Here is a 24105-nt window from a genome sequence, read left to right as displayed (position 1 = left end):
CTTTTTTTGGCTGAATAATACTCCATTGTATACATACACCACACTGTGTTTATCTATTCACCAGTGGACGGACATTTGTGTTGTTCCCACTTGTTGGCTTGTGTGCAGAATGCTGCTATGAAAATGTTTTTGTTTGAATGCTTGTTGTCAGTTCTCTTGGTTATATACTTAGGAGTGGAATTTCTGGGTCATACAGTAATTCTATGAAACTTTTGAGGAACTGCCAAATTACTTTCCATAGTGGCCACACCACTTTGCTGCAGTTTATGAGGATTCCAATTTCTCCACATTTTTGACAACACTTGTAATTCTCCTATTTTTTAATTAATGTGACCATTGCAATAGGTAAGAAGTGTTATCTCGTTGTGGTTTGCTTTTGCATCTCCCTACACTAATGATGCTGAATATCATTTCAATGTGCATATGGGACATTTGTATACCTTCTTTGGAGAAATGTCTATTCAAATCTTTTGTCCCTTTTAAAACTAGGTTGTTTGTCCTTTTATTGTTCAGTTCTAAAAGTTCTCTTTATATATTCTGGAAATTAGACTCTTATCAGTTACATGATTTACAAATATTTTCTTCCATTCTGTGGGCTGTCTTTTCACTTTCTTGATAGTGTCTTTGATTCACAAAACATGTTTATTTTGATGAAGTCTAAGTTACCTAGTTTTTCTTCTGTTGCTTATGTTTGTAGTGTCATATCTAAGAACCCATTGCCAAATCCAAGGTCATGTTTTAGAATTCTTCTATGAGTTTTATGGTTTAGCTCTTACATTTAGGTTGTTAATCCATTTTATTTTTTGCACGTGGTGTGAAGGGTCCAACTTCCTCCTTTTCCATGTGTCTCCTGTGTCTTTTTCTAGCTCTCCCAGCACCATTTGTTGAAAAGAGGTCAGAGAGTTTTGAATATGGAGTGTTTTAGTCTATTCTCTTGAAAATACTGTTTCTTTAAAAGTATCTATATATATCATTTTGCAAAGAAATTTAATTAACTGAATTTTGGTTACAGTGAATACAAGTGAATGAGCCCCCCTTCTCCCATTCCACATTTTGAAGATGCAGCAAGTTTTTAAGAATTATGACCACACTGACCAGTTTGGCTCAGTGGATAGAGCATCGGCCTGCGGATTTAAAGGTCCCAGGTTCGATTCTGGTCAAGGCTATGTACCTTAGTTGTGGGCACATCCCTCCTAGGAGGTGTGCAGGAGGCAGCTGATCGATGTTTCTCTCTCATCGATGTTTCTAACTCTCTATCTCTCCCCCATCCTCTCTGTAAAAAAATCAATAAAATATACTTTTTAAAAAAAAGTCTGTATTAAAAAAAAAAATCATGACCAATCAGGGTCATAGTCCCGAGCCTTTGGGGAAGTCAACCAGCCCTGGGTGGTGTTTTTGTAAGACTAATTTCCAAAAGCAACAGGTAGCATGAAACTGCTGGACTTTTTGATTACTGTCGTTCCATTTGTTTGTTTTCCTGTGTGAACTGCTCCTGTCCTCAGACATCTAGAGACCTCGGTTCTCTTTCCAACCCCTGTGCCCACCTGCTAACACAGGCTCTTTGGAGAGAACTTCATAACCTAATTCCTACTAAGGCAGACATACTTTTAGCATGATGCTTTAGTCCCTGTTTTGTTTAAGCAAAAAGAATAAAGTACAGGTTGTTGAACGCCAGGTATCACCGGTTGGAAGAAATGGAGACTTTCAAATCCCCCTAAGGCAGCAGTTCTCAGACTTGGCTGCACACTGAGATCGCCTGGGGAGCTTTCAAACATCCTTATGCCTGGGACCCACCTACAGAGACACTGGCTGCATTGGTCTGGGGTGCAGTCTAGGCAATGGGATGCTATTCAACCATAGTGGAGAGCCGTGCCCTAAAGTCAGTCATCAGAGGTTGCGATTTACTCTGCTGACCCATGAAGCAGCTCTTCTTGCCACTTTGCAACACTTACAGACAGTTACGGATGTAATTAAAGAGTATTATAATTTCAAATTAAAACGAATGAAATCGGAATCTCCTGTATTAGTTCTCAATCTCCCCAGCTACCCTGTGAAAGGAGGTTTATTTTTCACATATAACCAACGAGGAAACAAACTCTGAGCAATTAAGCAGCAGCCCAGGATCACAAAACATGGAAGTGGCAGAGAATGGGTTTGAACACAATCCTTCCAACCCAAAGTGTGTATCATTTATGTTGTCTCTCTTAATTTTGAAAGTGTCAATCATTATAAGTGTGGTCATATAATTTGGTACCAAGACCAATAAAGGGAATAGCAACTTCACATCTTCCATCCAGCACCTGGATGGGCTGGGGCAGTGGTCAGCAAACTCATTAGTCAACAGAGCCAAATATCAACAGTACAACGATTGAAATTTCTTTTGAGAGCCAAATTTTTTAAACTTAAACTATATAGGTAGGTACATTGTTATTAACTTAATTAGGGTACTCCTAAGGCTTAGGAAGAGCCACACTCAAGGGGCCAAGGAGCCGCATGTGGCTTGCGAGCCGCAGTTTGCCAACCACGGGGCTGGGGGATACACACTCAAGAATGGTGGGCACTGCCCCTGCAATGTAAATATAAGGAAAGTGGGCTTCAAGGGTATGTCTGAATCCAGGAAGAAATGACATTACTCCAAAAATGTTGCTGGATAGAGTTTACAGAGGTGGTGGGGGAGCAGGAACTCTTTCCTGTATGTGTGAAACTGACAATAAGCCATTAAATACCTTTATTGTGGTACAAAAATAATAAGCAGTGAGGAAGTTAGCACTTCATTTGTTTGTGAATTTAATCTGATGCATATATATGATTACAAAGCTCAATTCATTGAAAACAGCAAGACCAAAGGGCATCAGACAAAAATCTCCAAAACTTCAATATCCAGGTTCTTGTAGAAAGGGCATAACTTCCACATGATAGCATCCTTCCTGTCAAAGTGTGAGGCACATTGACAAGCCTTTTCCCAACAGTGTAATGCAGTTCGCATTGATCCAACATATTGGAAATGGTAGGATCTGGGGAGAGAGTGTCAATTCATCTTCCCCTCTCCTTTCTAACTGTTGCACTCAAACAAATAGGTAAGTCTGTGCATGCATGTATGTTTGGTGCACACACATGCACTCCAGGCTTGAAGAGAAAATATATTTCAGTCCTGGCAGTTTTCATGGCCTGCTTTATTCATCTTTAAGACCAGGGGCAATATATTGCAGTGCCATTATTCTATATCTGTGTATTACTGCATAAGAAAATTGGGAGAATTTCTGTGCAGTAGATTTGGGAGCTGAAATGGAGTAAGGATTTGCTAGAGGTTTTCATAGGCCAGTATTATTCTTTGGTTAGGGGAAAAAATGTTCACAAGTGGGGGTTTTACCAGCTTGTCTCCTAATTGTAGTGGATCTGACAACTTTCTTTCAAGTGTATGAAGATTTTACTCTTCAAAATCATTCTCAGTGTGCTCTGAATTGCTATACTTTTAAGCTAACTACTTCTCAAAGTGTTGTTTAAAAACTGACATCTTCAAGCACATTTTAGACTTAGAATATAACAAAATTTGCAAAGTCTCATTGGTTCGTATGAGAGTACTACTAAAAAAAATGCACTTGACAGCCAATCTCTTGAAAATGATTTATGTAGAAATTGTGTTCAAATTACTTTATATCAAGATATTTAAGAGAAAATGTAGTCTTCTTTGTAATAGACTAAAAATAATGATATCCTTTATCTTCAACGGAACATGTACATATGTTGTCTAAGCTACTGCATTTAAACAAATTGAAAAACAGTAGGATTCTGGCTATATTCTATAAAGAAACAAAACTTGCCCAGAATATCATTTTGAGCATTAAAAAATACATGTTATTTCCCACAAAGTTCAATCCTATCTACAGAATCAGAGTTGTCAAACAGGTCCAAGGCATCAAGTTATAAATATCTCAAAAACAGGACACTCAGAAAAAATAATTATGGCAGTCCAATTTCACATTAAAAAAAAGGAGAAAGCTTGAGATATATGCAACCTTAGGAGGGGATCCAAGATGGCACAGTAGGTGCACACACACCTTCTCCCAGGACCACATCAAAACTACAACTAAATTACAAAATAGTCAACCTGAATAACCAACTGAAGACTAGCTGAGCAGAAGTCTTATAACCAAGGAGTTACAGCAGAAGCCACACTGAGACTGGTAGGAGCAGTGGGGATGCGAAAAGGGCTGCCCTGCACCCACATGCAGTGGTTGAGAATCTGGAAGGCTATCTCAGCTGCAGAGGTCCCCACTGAGGAGTGAGGGGTCTCAACCTCATGCTGAGCACCAGTGCAGAGAAGGTAGCTCACATAACACCTGGCTGTGAAAATAAGCAAGGATTTCATCCACCCAGGTGAGACATGAGATTGCTAGAAGCCCAGGTGCCTTCTTAAAGGGCCAACACACAAAATATCGCTCTCAAGTATTCACCCTGGGCTCCAGCGGAGGGACAGTGGCTTGGGAGGGACAGGAGTCATACAGGGAGAGACTGAGCTGTGTGGGTATGGAAGCGGACCAGAGGGACAGCCACCAAAGTCTCTTTGTTAAGTCTCTCTCCCACACCATCTACAGAGGCCATTTTTTCTGGGTCAAGCACTTCCCTCTCTAGGACATCAGCCTGGGGAGCTAGGCTTGCCACACCCTCCTGACTCCACAAGGCCCACCCCACTAAGCTTGCGTCCCCTGTGGCTCTGTCAGTGATGATCAGCCTGGCCCAGCCTTGCAGCTTTTCTTAAAAAACTCTCAAGGAATTCCAGGCAACCTTGGGGGTGCCAGAGACACAGGGTGAGACTGAGTTGTGCGGTTTTATGTCAAGGGTTGTTTTCCCAACCTGATGACCAGTGCCACCGTTCCTGTGTTGGGTACCCCATCCCCTGAGGAGCTGCCCTAGTCCCTCCCTGCTGACACCCTACAGCCATGCCCTGCCAAGCTTGCACACAGCTGTGGGATCTGCTGATGGTGACCAGCCTCAGTCCATGTTGCAGTCTTCCTTGAAAAACTCCTGAGGAATTCTGGGCAAGATTGGGGGTGGGAGGAAGGGGCGAGGAAGGGGTGGTGCTTGAGATACATAGGGAGAGGCTGAGTGGAGTGGCTTTAGAGCAAGGGACATCTTCCTGCATGTCTGAGAGGTGCTACCATTCTTGTGCAGAACCCTCCCTTCACACAGCCAAATCTTAATCTGTTCTTGCCAGATGAACTCTATTAGCTCTACCCTAACGACTTCCTGAGCCCCCACCAAATTGCAAAAGGTCTGCAGGCCACATGCCAGTGGTGCCTGACCTTGGAGTACCTTGAGACTCTTGCTGAGTGGCCTCAGATCTATCCCAGGCACTGAGTTGATCTGTATTAACCTGGTGAACACCACTCACCACTACCTGGTGACTTACTGAGAACCTGCCTCATGCAACTCACATACCATCTGAGGCTCTTTCAGCTGACAGTCACAGCAGATTTCGGAGTGCCTTGGGTCTTTTGCTGACATGCCCCACGCCCAGTACTGGTGGCAGCTGACCACAGTATAAAGCTAGCCACCCCCACCCCCATGCGCACCCAGGCCAAGTTTCCAACAGTGGAACACTTGGTAGCTCCTAACAGGGAGCCAAGGGCCAGTCACAGACAGTGCCTGGCATTGATCATCACCCAAGTCCCTGCCAAGAGACTCCAGAATCAACATTCTTGGTAGCTGGCTTCAGACCATATCAGAGCACAACTCAATCAGCTCAACAAGTGACACACCCAATGGAAGGTCTCAGCAGGCACTAGCCAGCGGTGGGCAAACTTTTTGACTCGAGGGCCACAATGGGTTGGTTCTTAAACTGGACCGAAGGGCCGGAACAAAAGCATGGATGGAGTGTTTGTGTGAACTAATACAAATTCAAAGTAAACATCATTACATAAAAGGGTAAGGTCTTTTTTTTTTTTTTTAGTTTTATTCATTTCAAATGGGCCGGATCCGGCCCGCGGGCCGTAGTTTGCCCACGGCTGCACTAGACGCTGCTGGGGAAAATTCTGCTTCATGAGGTCAGTCCCCACACACCAGCTCGTATACTGTGGTCACTGTCAATCCTCACAGTCATCTAGCCTGATGGTCAACCCCTCACACAGACAAGCCAACGGCAATCAAGACTGAACTACAATAGGTGGGCTGACATAACCCACACAAGGGAAACTCCTGGAGCACCTGGCTCAGGTGATCAGGGAGACTGTGCCACTGGGTCCACGGGACATCTACTACATAAGGTCTCCATACCAGGACTATGAGACATGGAAGAACCACCTATTATACAGAAATAAATATAGAAAAACAGCCAAAACGGGAAGACAAAAAACATGCCCTAAATAAAAGAACAAAAGAAATCTCCAGAAACAGAAGAGAATGAAATGGAGGCAAGCAATCTACCACACACAGAGTTAAAAGAATGATTATAAAGATGCTCAAAGAACTTAGGGGAAGAATGTCTGAACTCAATGAGAACTCAACAAAGAGATAGTAAGCATAAGAAGGACACAGAAATCATAAAAACAAACAGTCAGAAATGAGGAATACAATATCTGAAATGAATACATTAGAAAAAATCAACAGAAGATTAGATGAAGCAGAGAATTAAATCAGTGATTTGGAAGACAAGGTAGCAGAAAACACCCAAACAAAACAGTAAAAAGAAAAAAAAAAGTTAAAGTAATGAGAATAGTTCAAGGGACCTCTGAGAAAACATAAAGCATTAAAATATTCACATCATATGGGTACTAGAAAGAGAAAAGAGAGAACAGGGATTGAGAACCAATTTCAAGAAATAATTACTGAAAACTTCTTTAATATAGTAAAAGAAAAAGACACACAAGCACAGGAAATGTAGAGTCCCCAAAAGGATGAACTCTAAGAAGCCCATACCAAGATACATCACAATTAAAATGGTAAATATTAGAGACAAAGAGAGAATCTTAAAAGCAGCAAGAGAAAGACGGTTATATATGAGGGAGCTTCTATTAGACTGTCAGAAGATTTCTCAACAGAAAATTTGCAGGCCAGAAGGGATTGGCTTGAAATATTCAAAGTGATGAAAAACAAGGACTACAACCAAGATTACTCTACCCAGCAAGACTATCATGGTACATTTACACAATGGAATACTACACAGCTGTAAAAAAGAAAGAACTCTTACCATTTGTAATAGCATGGATGGACCTGGGGAGTATTATGCTAACTAAAATAAGCCAGTCAGAGAAAGATAAGTATCACATGATCTCACTGATATGTGGAATCTAAGGAACAAAACAGGTCCAGAGACGGAGAAGCATGGAATAGACTGACAAATTTCAGAGGGCAGGCAGGGCTGGGTGGGTAGGTGGGGAGTGACTAACTGGGGAACTTACATCATATGTGCATAGCCCATGGACACAGACAATAGAGTGGGGAAGACCTGGGAAGAGTGGGTGTGGGTGTGGGGTGGAGGGGGTCAATGGGAAAAAAAGAAACAAACAAAAGGGGGCATCTATAATACTTTCAACAATAAAGATAAATTTTTTAAAAATTGAAAGAGAAATAAAGAGCTTCCCAAATAAGAAAAGCCTAAAGGAGTTCATCACTACCAGACCAGTATTACAAGAAATGTTAAAGGGATTTCTTTAAGAAGAAAGAAAAAAAAGAAGATCATAAATATGCATAATAAAATGGCAATAAATACACACCTATAAATAATTACTTTAAATGTAAATGGATTAAATGTACTAATCTAAAGGTTAGCTGAATGCATAAAAAAACAAGAGACCCACTTCAGATAAAAAGACAGACACACACAGTTAAAGTGAAGGGATGGAAAAGGTATTTCATGAAAATGGAAATGTAAAGAAAGCTGGGGTAGCAATAATTAGATAAAATAAACTTTAAAACAAAGGTTATAATAGGAGACACAGAACACTACATAATGATAAAGGGATCAATACAATAGGAGGATATAATGCTTGTAATCATTTATGCACCCAACAGAGGAGCTCCTAACTATAAAAAGCAATTATTGATGAACAGAATGGGAAAGATTGACAATAATATAGTAGTAGTAGAGAATTTTAACACCCCATTGACAGCAATGAATAGATCTTCCAGAAAGAAAATCAACAAGGAAACAGAGGCCTTACATGACACATTAGACCAGATGGATTTAATTATTAGTTTCAGAGCATTTCACCCCAAAGCAGTAGAATATACAGTCTTTTCTAGTGCAAATGAAACATTTGCTAGGATTGACCACATGTTAGGACAAAAGACAAGTCTCAATAAATTTAAGAAGAATGAAATATCAAGCATCTTCTCTGACCACAATGGTATCAAACTAGAGATCACAAGAAAAAAACTAAAAATGAACAAATACATGGAGGCTAAATAACATGTTACTAAACAATGAATGGGTTAACAATGAAATTAAAGATGAAATCAAAAGACACCTTGAAACAAATGAAAATTAGGACATGACAACCCAAAATCTATTGGATACAGCAATAGCATTACAAAAAGTGAAATTCATACAAAACAGGTCTTCCTCAAAAAACAAGAAAATCTCAAATAAACAATCTAACCTATACTTAAAGAAACTAGAAAAGAACAACATACGAAGACCAAAGTGAACAGAAGAAAAGAAATAATATCAGAATGGATATAAATGAAATAGAGTCTAAAAAAAATAGTACAAAAGATCAATGAAACCAAGAGCTGGCTCTTTTGAAAAGATAAACAAGATTGGCAAACCTTTAATCAAAGAGAGAGAGACAGAGAGAGAGAGAGAGAAACCCAAATAAATAAAATAAAAAATGAAAGAGGAGAAGTTACAACTGACATAACATAATCCTTTTAGAAAGGATTGTAAACAATATTATGAACAATTATATGTCAACAAATTGGAAAATCTGAAAGAAATGGATAAATTCCTAGGAACATACAATCTTCCAAGACTGAATCAAGAAGAAACTGGAAATCTGAATAGACCTATTACAAACAACAAAATCAGAGAATGAATGAATGAATGAATGAATGAATAAATAAATAAATAAATAAAATTAACATTAAAATTAAAAAACTCCCAACAAACAGATATCCTGGACCAGATGGCTTCACAGGTGAATTTTATCAGTCAAAGGAGAACTAACAGGTATTCTTCTCTAACTATTCCAAAAAAATCAAGATGAGGGAACTCCCAAGCTTATTTTATGAGGCCAGCATTATTATCATGAGCCCCAAACCAGATAAAGACACTACAAAGTGAGAAAATTATAGGCCGCATTCCAGATGAACATAGATACAAAAATCTTCAATAAAATACTAACAAACTGAACTCAATAATACATTAAAAAGATTAGACACCATGATCAAGTGGGATTTTTTCCTGGGATGCAAGGTTAGTTCAATATCTGCAAATCAATATGAGACAACACATAAACAAAATGAACCACAAAAATCACATGATCATATCAATAGATGCAGAAAAAAAAACATTAGACAACTCCAGGACTCATTTATGATAAAAATTCTCAGCAAACTGGGAATAGAGAGAATATACCTCAACATAATAAAGACCATATATGACAAACCCACAGCCATCATCATACTCAATGGGCAAAAACTGTTTTCCTTAAGATCAAGAACAAGAAAGGGATGTCTACTTTTCACCATTCTTTTTTTAAAAAATTTTTTATTTTTTATTTTTATTGATTTCAGAGAGGAAGGGAGATGGTGAGAGATATAGAAACATTAATGATGAGAGAGAATCATCGATCAGGTGCCTCCTGCATGCCCCACACTGGAGATCAAGCCCACAACCCGGGAATGGAACATGACCTCCTGGTTCAAAGGTCAACACTAAACCACTAAGCCACACCTGTTGGGCTACTTTCACCATTCTTATTTAACATAGTACTGGAAGTCCTAGCCACAGCAATCAGACTAGAAAAAAAAAAATAAAAGGAATCTAAACTGGAAAGGAAAAAGTAAAACTGTCATTATTTGCAGATGACATGACACTGTATATAGAGACCCTAAAGATTCCACCAAAAAACTATTAGAACTGATAGTCAATATAGTAGTAGGATATAAAATAAATATTCAGAAATATATTGCATTTTTATATGCCAATAATGACCTATTAAAAAGACAAACTACAAAAACAATCCAATTTACAAGTGCATTAGAAAAAAAGTAGCCTAGGAATAAATTTATCCAAGAATTTAAAAGACCTGTATCTGGAAAATTATAAAACCTTGGAGAAAAAAACTGAAGATGCAAATAAAAGGATGCACATACCATGCTCATGGATAGGAAGAATTAATATTGTTAAAATGTCCATAATACTCAAAATAATCTACAGACTCAACACAATCCCTATCAAAATACCAATGGCATTTTTCACAGAACACAAATAATCCAAAAATTTACATAAAAAGCACAAAACAATGGCCATATCAATCTTGATAAAGAACAAAGTTAAATGTATCATGCTACTGGAAATCAAACTCTACTATCTGGGTATAGTAACCAAATCAGCATGGCACTGGAATAAAAACAGACACACAGGTCAATAGAACAGAATAGACGGCCCAGAAATAAGCCCACACATATATGACAAAGGAAGCAAGAATAAACAATGGGACTAAGGTGGTCTATTCAGTAAATGGTGTTGAGAAAACTGGATAGGATGGGCAGAAAGCGCGCGCTGCACAGCAGCTCGGGATCCACCGCCCTCCCCGCCCACAGCTCCCTGCACCCCCACCGCCGCTCTCACCACCCCCGTGTCCCCCGGCTCAGGTCCCCCGCCTAGGACAGCGTCGCCGCCACCCAGCCCTGCCTGCTGCCTGCACCGCGCAGAACCTTGCGTGTGTCCGGATGGCGCTTTTCTCCCAGGACCGATTAATTCAAGAATTTTAAAATACAGTGGAACAGCATAACAACCGTCTATGTGCTTCCCATGATATGGTCTCTATATTCAGATCCAAGCAACAGCAGCCTCCTGATCACCACACCCTCTGCCTGAGGAACAGCAGCTGTATGTGAAGCCTCCCCGCACCAGCCAGAAGAGCCACCATAGCTGTGAACAGCACCCACCAGAGGAGCTGCTGCCAACTGCGGAGCAGCTGCTACCACAACTGCCCAAGGAGCAACCACAGCCCAAGGAGACGCTGCCACCCAGGGAGCAGCCATGGAACGACTCAACATCTAGATATGTCGGTGAGATCAAACATGGGTAGGCAAAGAAACCCCCAAAGGAAAGAAAAGGAGGACTCGCCAGAAAAGCAGCTAAGTGATACTGAGGCATGCAACATGACAGAAAAAGAATTCAGATTAAGGGTCCTAGAGTGCATAAACCGGATGGAGGAAAAAATCATCAACTTATTAAAGAAGCAAGAAGAAACACATGAAAAAAATCAGTAACTTATGTAAGAACCAAGAAGAAATGAAGAGTGATATAGCTGCAATAAAAAACACCATTGAAAGTATCAACAGTAGACTAGGCGAAGCGGAGGACCGAATTAGTGAATTAGAAGACAAGGAAGCAAAACACACCCAAACTGAACTGCAATTGGAGAAAAAAATTAAAAGACAGGAGGAGAGCCTAAGGGAGCTTTGGGACAACATGAAATGAAACAACATACGAATAATAGGGGTGCCAGAACAACAGAAAGAGGAACAAGGATTAGAAAACCTATTCGAAGAAATAGTATCAGAAAACTTCCCTGAGGCGGGGAAGAAAAAAGTCACACAAGCAGAGAGTCCCAAACAAGGTGAACCCGAAAAGACCCACGCCAAGACACATCATAATTACCATGGCAAATGTTCAGGACAAAGAGAGAATCTTACAGGCTGCAAGAGAGAGACGGAAAGTTACATACAAGGGATCTCCCATTAGATTATCAAATGATTTCTCAACAGAAACACATCAGGCCAGAAAAGAATAGACAGAAATTTACAAAGTGATGCAAAGCAAAGGACTGAATCAGAGAAAACTGGATAGATACATGAAAAAAATGAAACTAGACCAACTTCATATATCATATACAAGAATAAGCTGAAAATTGATTAAAGACTTAAATATAAGACTCAAAATCATAAAACTCATAGAAGAAAAAGTAAGCGCTCAGACATTTCTCTTAGCAATATTTTTCCTACTATATCTCCTCAGGAAAGGAAAACAAAATAAAAAAATGGGAATACATCAAACTAAAAAATTTTTGTCCAACAAAGGTAATCATAAACAACAACAAAAAAGACAACCTACTGAATGGGAAAAGATATTCACTAGTGATATATCCTATAAGAGGTTAATATCCAAAATTTATAAAAAGCTCAGATATATGAACACCAAGAAAAACAAGCCAATTAAATACTGGGCAAAAGACCGACATAGACCCTCCCTCCCCACCAAAGAGGACATGCAGATGGCCAACAGACTTATGAAAAAATGCTCAAAATCGTTAATCATCAGAGAAATGCAAATTAGAACCACAATGAAATATCACTTCTCAGGATGGCTATCATCATAAATCAACAAACAACAAGTGTTGGTGAGGATGTGGAGAAAAGGGAAGCTTTGTGTGCTGTTGGTGGGAATGCAGGTTGATGCAGCCACTATGGAAAACTGTATAGAGATTCCACAAATAATTTTAAATGATACTGCCTTATGACCCACTGATTCCACTTCTGGGCAGATATTCTAAGACACTCAAAACACTAGTTTGAAATATGTACCCCTATGTTCATTGCAGGGTTATTTACAATAGCCAAGATGTGGAAGCAGCCCAAGTGCCCATCAATATAAAAGTGTGGTACGTATTACAAATACCATATGATTTCAGTTATATGTGGAAACTAAGAACAAAATAAATGAACAAATAAAACAGAAACAGAATCATAGATATAGATAACAGACTGATTGAAGGTTGCCAGAAGGATGGGTATGGGGGAAGGGGGCTGGATGAAAAGGTGAAGGGATTAAGTAGTACAAATTGGTAGCTACAAAATAGTCACAGGGGTGTAAAGTCCAGCATAGGGAACACAGCCAATAATATGGTAATAACTATGTATTGTGCCAGGTGGGTACTTGAAATACCAGAGGGTCCCTTTGTATAAAGTACATGGCTGTCTAACCACTATGCTGTACAGCTGAAACTAAAACAACATAATAATGAATGTAAACTGTAATTGAAAAATAAAATTTAAAAAAAAGAAAAGAAAAAGAGAATAGGGGTAAAAGTTTATCCTATCTACTAAAGAGGGAATATGCTAATTGACTGCCATGCCCTCAAAGATGGCAGTGCCCACAGCCACAAGATGGTGGTGCCCAGTCTTCTAAGCCCTGCCAGGGCAGCAGGCACTCAGAACAGCTAGGTCCGCCCCTAGGCAGGTTTGGCCGCTCTGTGCACCTGCCTCCTGAGTCCCCCAGTCCCCTCAGCCCCGCAGCCACGCAGGGCTGGCCCGAGGTGCAGGCAAGCCTTGGATGGCGGCTGCCCAGCCACCCAGGGCCAGCCTGAGGCACAGGAAAGCCTTGGATGGCAGCTGCCCAGCTGCCCAGGGCTGCCTGAGGCTCAGGTAACCAGGGCCAACCGAGGCTTGCACTGCCGGCAGTGGCAGCAGCAGAGGTGTGATGGGGGCATCGCCTTCCCCTGATCGCTGAGTTGCCTCCCAACCCTGAGGGCTCCCAGACTGTGAGAGGAGGCAGGCTGGGCTGAGGGCCCCCCCCCTTCCAGTGCATGAATTTTCATGCACCAGGCCTCTAGTATTTCTATAAATTCCTTTTGAGTTACTGGGCAATAAGCTATTTAAATTGACCCTTATGGCAACAGCATACAAATCCTATCCCTAAAACTAATTCCTACTGAACATTGAATACATCGAATGCTTAGCATGTGCAAAGTGCTGTTAGGTAAAGTACAGGTTTCAGAAATGAATAGAGAATATTTTGATCCCTTTAAGTGCAGAATACTTATTTTTAAAACATAAAACTAATTGTCATCAACTTTTATAATTTCTGATGAGTCCTTATCACCAGCAGTGACTTTCAAGTGTCTTTTTTTTTTTAAAGCCAGAACCCTGCCTTCAAACAAAACCTTACATAGACACCTAATACATAAAACAAATAAAATTGAGGCTATTCATATTGACCTACTGGAGCCTCTGCCTCTTCACCCATCACCACCAAGAACTCCTGAAAGCAGTCCATGGTGATTCATGGGGGGAGGGCTGTGGGAATCCTTAGGCCACTGTGGAATGTGTTCTGAGCTCCACTGGTCTGAGGAGTCCACACTCCTTAACATGGTGTATGGGGCTCTACACTTTATTTCAGAGCCTTAGGAACTCACCACCCCACCGGCCTCATGACTCATCATTAATTCATCAACAATGGAGAAGTGACTGTCTACAGCATACACTATGCACATGTTAATTGTTCCCATGCTTTGTCCATGCTGTCCATCATCAGGGGGTCCCTGCATGTCTCTCTCCTCCTCAACAAGTGCCTGATACCACACCACTCTGCACAGTTGGATACCATCTTCTCTTCTCTTCTCCTCTCCTCTCCTCTCCTCCCCTCCCCTCCCCTCCCCTCCCCTCCCCTCCCCTCTTCTCTCTCTCTCTCTCTCTCTCTCTCTCTCTCTCTCTCTCTCTCTCTCATAATTATTGTTCATGTGGCCTTTACCTAAACTAATTTGTGGTAACTCAAGGATAGAGAGTATACTTATTGTTGTATTTATAGTTGTAGCCCAGCTTTTAGCACAGATTTTGGCACATATAGGGACTTAATAAATGTTTGAGTTAATGAATAAAGATGGATGGATGGATGGATGGATGGATGGATGGATAGAATAATCAAATCAGTGGAAAACATCTATATAAATACACATATACATATATATGCACATACATACTTTTAAACAATTATGATAAAATACACATAACATAAAATTTACCATCTGAACCTTTTTTTAGGTAAATAGTTCAGTGGTAACCATCACCATTATCCATCCCCAGAACCCTTTCATTTAGCAAAACTGAAATTCTTGTAGATATATACATTAAAAAAATTCTTGCCCGGCCAGCATGGCTCAATGGTTGAGTGTCAACCTATGAACCAGGAGGTCACAGTTTGATTCCCGGTCAGGGCACATGCCTGGGTTGTAGGCTCGACCCCTAGGTGTGGGGCGTGTGGGAGGCAGCCAATCAATGGTTCTCTTTCATCTTTGATGTTTCCTTCTCTCTCTCCCTCTCCCTTCCTCTCCAAAATCAATAATGACCCAGGGTGTGGAATACCCAGCTTCTTTCCTTCCCCTTTGCCCCAACTGCTATGTATCTCATGTCTTTACATCCACACTCAGGACGTTCCCTCGTAAGAAATGTGGTCAAGTGGTTGAGACATGTAGTCAACACAATCCCTGGCTACTTAGCTTAGCTTAGCAGTTGAGGCTGCTCAGAATGAATTTTCTGGATTGTTCTCCTTAACCCGCACTGATCTATATTAACATGGATTGTTAGAAGTCAGCTTTCACCACAAGACTATTTGAGGCTTCCCTGCAAGCATGCATTTAAGGAGCAGACGCATGGGTGTAATGAGCACACTTAAAAACAAGAAACTAATCATTAAATCTACGGTGCACCTTATAATCAATCAGTGGATCAAAGACTTTAGAGAAAGCCGGTACATACTTCATATTTGTACAGAAAGATTTCAAAAATGTTTTCATGTCATGGTCACATTTTGACCTTCCAATCGGAAGGAGGGTGCAGTAGGCAGCAGGAACCGGGATGCCTGGCTAGGATCCAGTGCCAACTGCTGCCCTGTGAAGGTCGCTCCGCTGCTCGGGCCTCCCATCCCCCATATGTAACTTGCACCGGGAAAATTAAAGATGAAACAGGCTTAAACTACTCCTGACCTTCTTGCTACACCAACATTCAATAGCTGTCTGATCTTGCCCAAGAGTCTTCAGGGGAAAGAGCTGAAGCACCTGCTAGTCCACTCTGCATGGCCGGGCTCTGGGGACTAGGAAGTGCCCCTCCTCCTGTGCTCAGCTCTTCCACTTCCACTGTTGTAGCTCTAGTCTAGTTTCTAACTCAGATCATTGTTACTGCCTCCTTCTTCACAGCAGCTAATTACACACTCGCTCTGGGGAGCCTAGACCACTGACAAGGGGCCAAAGCCCAGCCAGACACAATCTGAAGTTCTCTAGGCTGTGGTCAGCTGGATACTAGGGACACATGAGGCAGCTACTCCGTCCTTGCCTGAAGGAAGGCACTACACTGGTAGCCCAGATGTCAACCTTCCTGGTGATTCAGGATGCCTATCATGTCAAATTTAACCTGCCAGCACCATACCACCAGTCTTCGTTTTACAAAGAAATAAGCAAACAGCATGAAAAGGCCCCTATGAGGTGTGCCTGGGGTGCTGGTATCAATGCTATTTTTTTTTGCAAGTCCTCACCTGATGATATATTTTCCATTGCTTTTTTAAGAGAGAGTGTAAAGGAGGGTGGGAGAGAGAGGCAGAAGAGAGGGAGAGAGGGAGAGGGAGAGGGAGAGGGAGAGGGAGAGGGAGAGGGAGAGGGAGAGGGAGAGGGAGAGGGGGAGAGAGAGAGAGAGAATGAGAATGAATCATTGATTGAGACACACACAGACACATGGATTGGTTGTCTCCAGGGCTGGGGATCAAACCTGCAACCCAGGTACCTGCCCTTGACCAGAAATAGAACCCTCAACCCTTTGGTGTGTGGGCTGAAGCTCTATCCACTGTGACACACCGGCCAGGGTGAGCACTATTTTTAAGTATTCTATCATTAGGTCAGGCTGGACATCCCAAACCTTACCACATTAATATGGGAAAGAACGCCTGCAGGCATCATATGAGAGAATAGGTGTACTGGCAGCTACCAAAATAGAATGTTAAATACAGCAATGAGATCTTGAAATTTCCCTTAAAAAAAAAAAAAAGGTTTCTTATGAACCTGAGCCAGATTTGCTGGAAAAAAATACACAAAACAAAACTAAACTAAAAACACAGTCTTTGTTCCTTATCGAAACTACAGTTGACTCTTTCACAGAGTTCTTAAATCTCCTGAAATATTGTATTACAACTGACCTTGTCACAGACATGGTTACAGGCCCCATTGCAAAAGAATGCCCAGGAAGACCTGACAGGGCACAGAAGACAAAGCAGGGTCCCAGTGACAACTTCGGCGGATGGAAACATGCACTAGCACACTTCTATCTTTTAAACATTGAAGTCACTTCAGTATTGCTTCACTGGCCAGACTACGCCAGTGATAAAAATCTCCACTTTCTCATAAATGCCTCCCACACCCAGGAATGGAGACTGATGTTACCATGACAGACACCTTCCTGCTTCCTCCCGTAAGAAATGATTCTCTTTACCCGATTCCCCTTTCCTCTTCATCTGGAGGACAGTGCCCACTCCCCGGGGGGATGCATCCTGGCTTTGGCAGGGAACTGGCTGACACCCTTGGCATTGGGGTCTGGTATAAACTGAGTTACACAGGAATGGAAGAACAGAAGCCCCGGGAAAATGAGAAATATTTCCAGGGTAACACGGAAGTTTGGCCTTTTAGCTGGTGATTTGTTTTCATTCCTTCACATGCTGTGATTCACCATTTGGCCAACACAGAGAAGGCAGGATCATTTCAAATTCATAATTTTATGAAGCACTGAATCAGATGAAGAAAATATGTATTGTTTTTTAAAATGGTCATTTGGAGTTCTAATGATTTTCCTCTAGTATGATTTTATTAAACACTTTTACATGAGCAAAGCCTATGCCCTCCCCCATTCCTTCCCGGTGTTTTCATTTTCAGAAAATAAGACATTTTTGTGTAACTCAGGCCACCAAGCAGTGTTCAGAAAAGAACGATTTTAGCTTTAATCATCTCATTCCATACTGAATGGTAGCCATGACATTTACATTATCTGGGAAACACAGATTTCATTTATATACTGGGTTCAAAAACATGAATGTGTTCATTTTTTTTTAAAAAAAAAAACCCACATGAATGTCTTATTCAGAAGTATTAGGAGGATTGATGAGTTAATGTTGGTAAATCACTGCAATTCCCAGGTCAAAGACGGGAAATAAACATTATCATTATTGGTTTCATTGGAGTTTGAATGATGAACTGTGGTCCAGGGCGGCCTAATTAGGATAGAAAAACTTGTAACTATGAGAAAAGAACAAAAGAATTTTGCAGTACTTTTACCTAATTCTCTCCGATGCTGAATAAAGGTAATATCCATAATCACTGATAACATCATCTAACAACATTTACTTAGTTGACCCAGGTGAAAACAAACCAAAGAATGTATGGGCCTATGACTGGGTGGATGGACAAAGGGTCCGCTCCCACCAAATGCATATATTCTTTAATCCTCACCCAAGGACTTTTTTTTTTTTTTTTTTAGGGAGAGAGAGAGTGGAAGAGAGGGGGAGGGAGAGACACGGAGAGAGAAACTTCGGTGTGAAAGAGACACATAGATTGATTGCCTCCTGTCAGGGCCTTGACGGGGACTGGGGATAGAGCCCGCAACCAAGGTACATGCCCTTGACCGGAATTGAACCTGGGACCCTTCAGTCCATAGGCCAATGCCCTGTCCTCTGAGCCAAACCAGCTAGGGTTAAGGCTGCTTCTTAGAAGCCTGTCTTCCTTACCCACATGATCGCTGCAGCAACAGACATCATGCTTTGAGTCTTAGAACAGAATGGACTTCATTACTGAATCAAATCTCTGAGGACTTTGGCTAGGAACTCTCAATATGGATTTGTCCAATTTTTAAGATAATGAAAATCTTTTTGGTTTAATATCATTTGCTACTCTTCCTTTTGTTGCCGAACTGGTCAATATTTTTCTATTATATTTACACAGACATCCTCAACTATAGAAGGTGCTTGAAATTAATACATTTCATTAGTGGACTGGATGGAATGGAACGGATAGACAGATGGGTCAGAGCATCACCCAATCAGCTTTGCAAGGTCAGAAGGAACCCCAAAAGGTTTCTGAAATCTCTAGGAAAAACTGAGCTTCACATGCAAGACAAGTATTTTTCTTAAACATTTCTGAGAAATGGGCTCAATCAGTATTTTAGAGTTTAAGGACTTTTACTATATGGAAACTCTTCCTTACACTTAAGTCCCTAAACCCAAGTTTATAATTTATCATTATGCCTGATACAAGGAAAGGTTTTTTCCAAATGCACTCCTCAGAAAAGACTGGGTTCCCTTAATTTTTGAGTTCTTATAAAGTTTATCATATTATGTGTTGCATTCTTAAATATTTTATACAGCTAAGTCCTTTGGGAAAACATGTTCTCTTGAAAATACCTCAAACAATGGTAGTTTAACATGCTTAAAAAAATTCACCTAGCAGAATTGTTTTTTCTTTTTAAGGAAGAAAACAAATTTCAGTAATTTTTCTTGAAAGTATGACTTTACAGTTGCAAACACTAGATATCATTATAAATTAAAAAAAAAAAACATTTTAAAGGTTGCTTTCAAAAGCAGCACAGTAAGTGGTTAAATTGTACAGTTCATAAACACATACTCACTAGAAGAATGAAGAAAAAAATCTCTTAGTATTGTTTAGTATCCAGATTGTTACAGTAATGGTCCCAAATATGTCATGCTCACCTTAACTGTGGTCTTGGCTATGTGATTTGTTTTGGCGACCAAGGTATTAAAAATGTAATCAACAGATACAGGAATGGGTGCTTGTGGCCTTGTTACACAAGGATTCAAAAATATTGCATCTCAAATAAATTAGAGGTAAGTCAAGATGATGTACTTTGGAAAACTATTAGATGACTGACAAAGTGATTCAAAAGATGATGAAGACACTGGTATTATAGACGAAAGCTGTAAATAAATTATTTCACATAATATGAAAATAGAAAAAAATTATGGATGTTTCTACATTAATCTATATAGAATTTCAAACATGTTTGTGAGACTAAATAAATAGCTTTGGCACAAATTTCATTGTTTTATCTAAATATCCACGCCCTTACATGTTTATAGTCAAGCTGGCTAACAAAGAAACAAAAAAAAAGGTGAAAGCATGGAAGGTGGCTTAAATTTGTTGAACTTATGTGGTATATCTCATGCCCACACCTTTTCTTGATCTGTGGACCTGAAGACTCAACAGTCAACCTGAAATATCCACTAAAAAACAGGTTTCACCCCCTCCCACTCTGTAGGACGGATACTATCAAAAACACAGAAACTAATAAATGTTGGCAAGGATGTGGAGAAATTTGAACCCTTATTGTTGGGAATGTAAAATGGTACAGCCATGATAGAAAACAGTATGGTGGTTCCTCAAAAAACTAAATATAGAATTACTATGTAATCCAGCAACTCCACTTCTAGGTATATACCCAAAAGAACTGAAAGCAAGATCTTGAAGACATATTTATATACCTGTGTTCATAGCATATTCACAATATCCAAAAGTAGAAGCAACTCAAGTGTCCCTCAACAGATAAATGGATAAAAAGCTCTGGTCTATACATACAACGGAATATTATTCAGCTTTAAAAAGAAAGAAAATTCTGCTACATGCTACATTATGAATGAACCTTGAGAATATTATGCAAAGTGAAATAAGTCAGTACAAAAGTACAAGTGGTTAGATGAGGTATCTAAATTCCACTTATAATAGGTACCTAGATTAGTCAAATTCATAGAGACAGAAAGTAGAATGGTGGTTGCCAGAAGCTGGGGGAAAGAGAGTGTAGAGTTGTTTAATGAGTGTGGAGTTTCAGTTTTGCAAGATGAAAAGAGCTCTGGAGATTCATGCACAACACAAATGTGCCTAACAATACAGAAGTAAATATCGTAAGATGATAAATTTTATATCATGAGTATTTTGCCACAATTCAAAAAAATGAATGTCTCATGTACACCTTAAACTCCACATTTTCAAAACTCTGTTCGGGGCCTGTCCTCCCCATCTCTGTGAATGACACATTCACTTCCTCAGTTGCTCAAGCCAGAGACCCAAGAATTATCCTGGTAATCACCTCCCTATTCTCCATATGCATAAAAAATCTACAAGTTCTGCATAGCTGACACTGAGAATGTACTGTATCTTGAACCCATCTACTTCTCTCTGATGTTACTGTCACCTTTAAAGTCCAAACCACTATCACTTCCTACTTGGTCAACTGCAGGTTTTCTCTCCCAATTCCCTGTTTTTGTTGTCATCCTCCCATCCAGCCTGCATGTTTAGGCCCTGACATGACTTCAATAGGCACTAGAATGAAACTGAATCTTTTTGCTAAATGCAAGGCTCTTCTTCACTGTCTGTCGCTTGCCAGCTCTAACTTCAACTCGTCTAAGTTGGTTCAAGTTCAAGTTCTTCTAATGTGCCCTGCATTTCTCAGCTCAAGACCTTTGCATATGCCCTTCTCTTTGCCTGTGCTCTATGCCCCTTCTCATGCTCAGTTTAATGTCATCTCCTAAGACAGCTTTTCCTCACCCCCCCCCATCTAAAATAAACCCATGCTCCCATGTGTCACTGCTTTCTTTCCTCCACTCCTAATTATATTTATTTGTTTATGTGTTTACTGTAGGTTTCTTCCAGTAGATATAAGCTCCCTGGGGTCAAGGGTCCCTATAAAGGGCACAAATAAGTTAAAAATATCAATGTCAGACAGACAGTAAAAAGTGTCATGAAAATCCTAAAGCAGAGTAAGAAGACTGGGTGCTATTTAGGTAGAACAGACATGAAAGACCTCTTGGGAGTGATTTATCTGGGTCATTTTCCAGTTCAAGCATGTTCAATAGCTCATGACTTTCCTACTTATGGTTACTGTACAGTCATGCACCGAACCACCCAGGACTGGAGGCCTGCTGTCCTCCCAGAAGCCTCCGGTCCTTCTCCCTGCACAGCCTGTCTCCCTAGTCTCTGTTCTCCCCGTGCTAATCTCAATCATGTTATCTGTCCGATCACTTCTTGCCTGGAGAATGGCATTACTCCCCACTCCAGTCGACCCTGTACATGCGTGATAGATCGATTTACCTCCTTGTTTCAGAATCCCTTGTTGCTGGTTCCTCTTTGCTTCCTGGATTAAGTTTAGAGTTTTCACCTTAGACTTTCCGACAGTCCACAATATGACTTCAACTTCCCTTTCCAACTGTATCTCAAACTGTCCCCATCACAGGCAAATAGGCCACTTCTTGTTCCCGGCACACACTCTTGGTTTTCCAGAATCTGTGCTTTTTGGCTCATTTGCCTTCGCCACAGCTACCTATCCCTGTTGTAACTAACCCAAACCTTAAGTCCAATTTCAAAATTACTTTCTCCATGAAAATTTTCCAGATCTTTCCAATCAGAAGCGATCACGTTTATTTAACACCCTGAAGCATGTTTACTTTGAGTATACATTTTATCACATTCTCTCTTCTGCCATGAGTTGTATTGTTTTTCCAGTCCTTTTTCAGATCACAAGATTCTTCAGGACACAGACTGTCTGCATCACCTATTGCTTTATTACTCAACTATTACTTTGTTCATCAAAGTGTGGCCCTGGGACCAGCAGTGCTGACCTCCTGGCAGCTTCTCAGAAATGCGGAAGGTTGGGTCTCACCTCAGACCGACAGAGTCAGGCTGCATTTTAACAAGATCCCCAGGTGATGCCTATGTACTGATCAAGCTCATTTAATATTTGATTGCCTGAACTGACTAGGAAAACAACGTATCAAAAACAAAACATCATTTACATACACCCTTCAAAGATAATTGTGAGTGGATAATGCTTCACTCTATAAAGCTATTTCAAAACTATACAGGCAGCAGCAGATTAACTCTATGTCAACCTTGTGAGTGAGGAAAATGAAGTTTGCCTTGGCCACCTAACAGTGGCTGAGATTTGGTAGTTTTATGAAACCTGTCTATGAGTGGGGAGCCCACAGAGGACACTGACGATGGTATAATTCTCCTGCTTTAATGAGTTCGTTGGCTGTGAAAATACTTACATCAAAGTTTCAAACACTCTTCTTGTGCATCCAGTAGACTCACAATACAGATGTGTTACAGATGTAAGAGTTACCTAATTGGATGTATAGCAGGAGCGCTGCTTTCTGTGTTCCATAGCAAAGCTTTTGTTTCTTTTCTATGTGACAGACAAGTCATAGTAAGGAAACAGACTTGCAATGACAGGTACTAGACGGTGACGGAGGAGTTCCACTTGTCAGGGATGATAAGTAGTGGGAATCCCAAGGCCTTCTTAAAGGACACCTTGCTGGCCTGGCCGCTAGAGGGCATTACCAGGTGAATAACTAGCCTGACTTCCAAAGTTCAAACAAAGGGTACCTTGCATGTGAATTAACAGGGAAACTGCTTCAATCCCCCACTCCTCTTAATAAGTGGACAAGGAGCTAATAATTTCACCACCTTTGTCTTGTCACACACAACAGTCATTTCAGGGAATAAGCTCCAGTCCTGGTGTGTTGCAGAACTAGGGTGACAGACCACAGTGCCTTCAGGTTGCTCGATCTGCATTATTCAGATGTCTGCACCTTACACTCTTATCTTCTACCTCAGGACCATCCCAGCAACAAAGAAAGCCTGAAACTTCAACCTTCTTGTCCAGATGGCTTAGAAATGTTCTCAGAAGTGCAAAAAAAAAAAAGTGTAAGAAAGGGATGTGAGATCTAGGAGGATTGGAGAAAAGCAGTACTCACTCTGAGGAGAATCAGAGGGGAAGGAGAACAGTCAATCTCAGGCCACCTCACTGCCTTGGCGGTGGCCCCACACCCAGAGGAGCCTCCTCAGTGGTCAGGCTTCCCTCTGCACCTAAGCTTAGAAGGGCGAGGCCCTGACCTCACTGCCCCCACATTGCTCCTCACCAGGTCCCTGTAATCTTTCGCAGACTCAGGGGTTTAATTACCAGGCCGCCCTGAGGCAGCCAGGTGCTGGCTGGCAGCAGAACACAGGGGGCCCATCTCCCCCCTGCACTCAACCTCCCAGCCAGGGGGGTGGTATGACCCTCCAAGCCAGCTCCCTCAGAAGTTCTGCCACCAGGGCTGATCAGGAGGTTTTACCCCAG

The 24105-nt window shown here is 40.9% G+C and overlaps 1 protein-coding gene across 14 annotated transcripts in view; it reads right to left on the bottom strand.

Annotated features, from left to right (window-relative positions):
• ATXN1 (ataxin 1) overlaps positions 1–24105 on the bottom strand; it is a 415455-nt gene that overhangs the window by 161591 nt on the left and 229759 nt on the right. Inside the window, exon 7 of one of the 14 annotated variants that reach the window (XM_036350174.1) lies at positions 18050–18193. The exons of the other annotated variants lie outside the window; for them this stretch is intronic. The gene's annotated coding sequence lies outside the window, so the exon portion shown is untranslated. The remainder of the gene's footprint in view (positions 1–18049; positions 18194–24105) is intronic. 14 annotated transcript variants of the gene reach the window in all.

Source organism: Myotis myotis, unplaced genomic scaffold, assembly GCF_014108235.1.
Source record: "Myotis myotis isolate mMyoMyo1 unplaced genomic scaffold, mMyoMyo1.p scaffold_m19_p_2, whole genome shotgun sequence".
Taxonomy (NCBI): domain Eukaryota; kingdom Metazoa; phylum Chordata; class Mammalia; order Chiroptera; family Vespertilionidae; genus Myotis; species Myotis myotis.
The sequence above is the reverse complement of the archived record's forward strand: the minus strand, read 5'-3'. Positions and strand labels throughout refer to the sequence as shown.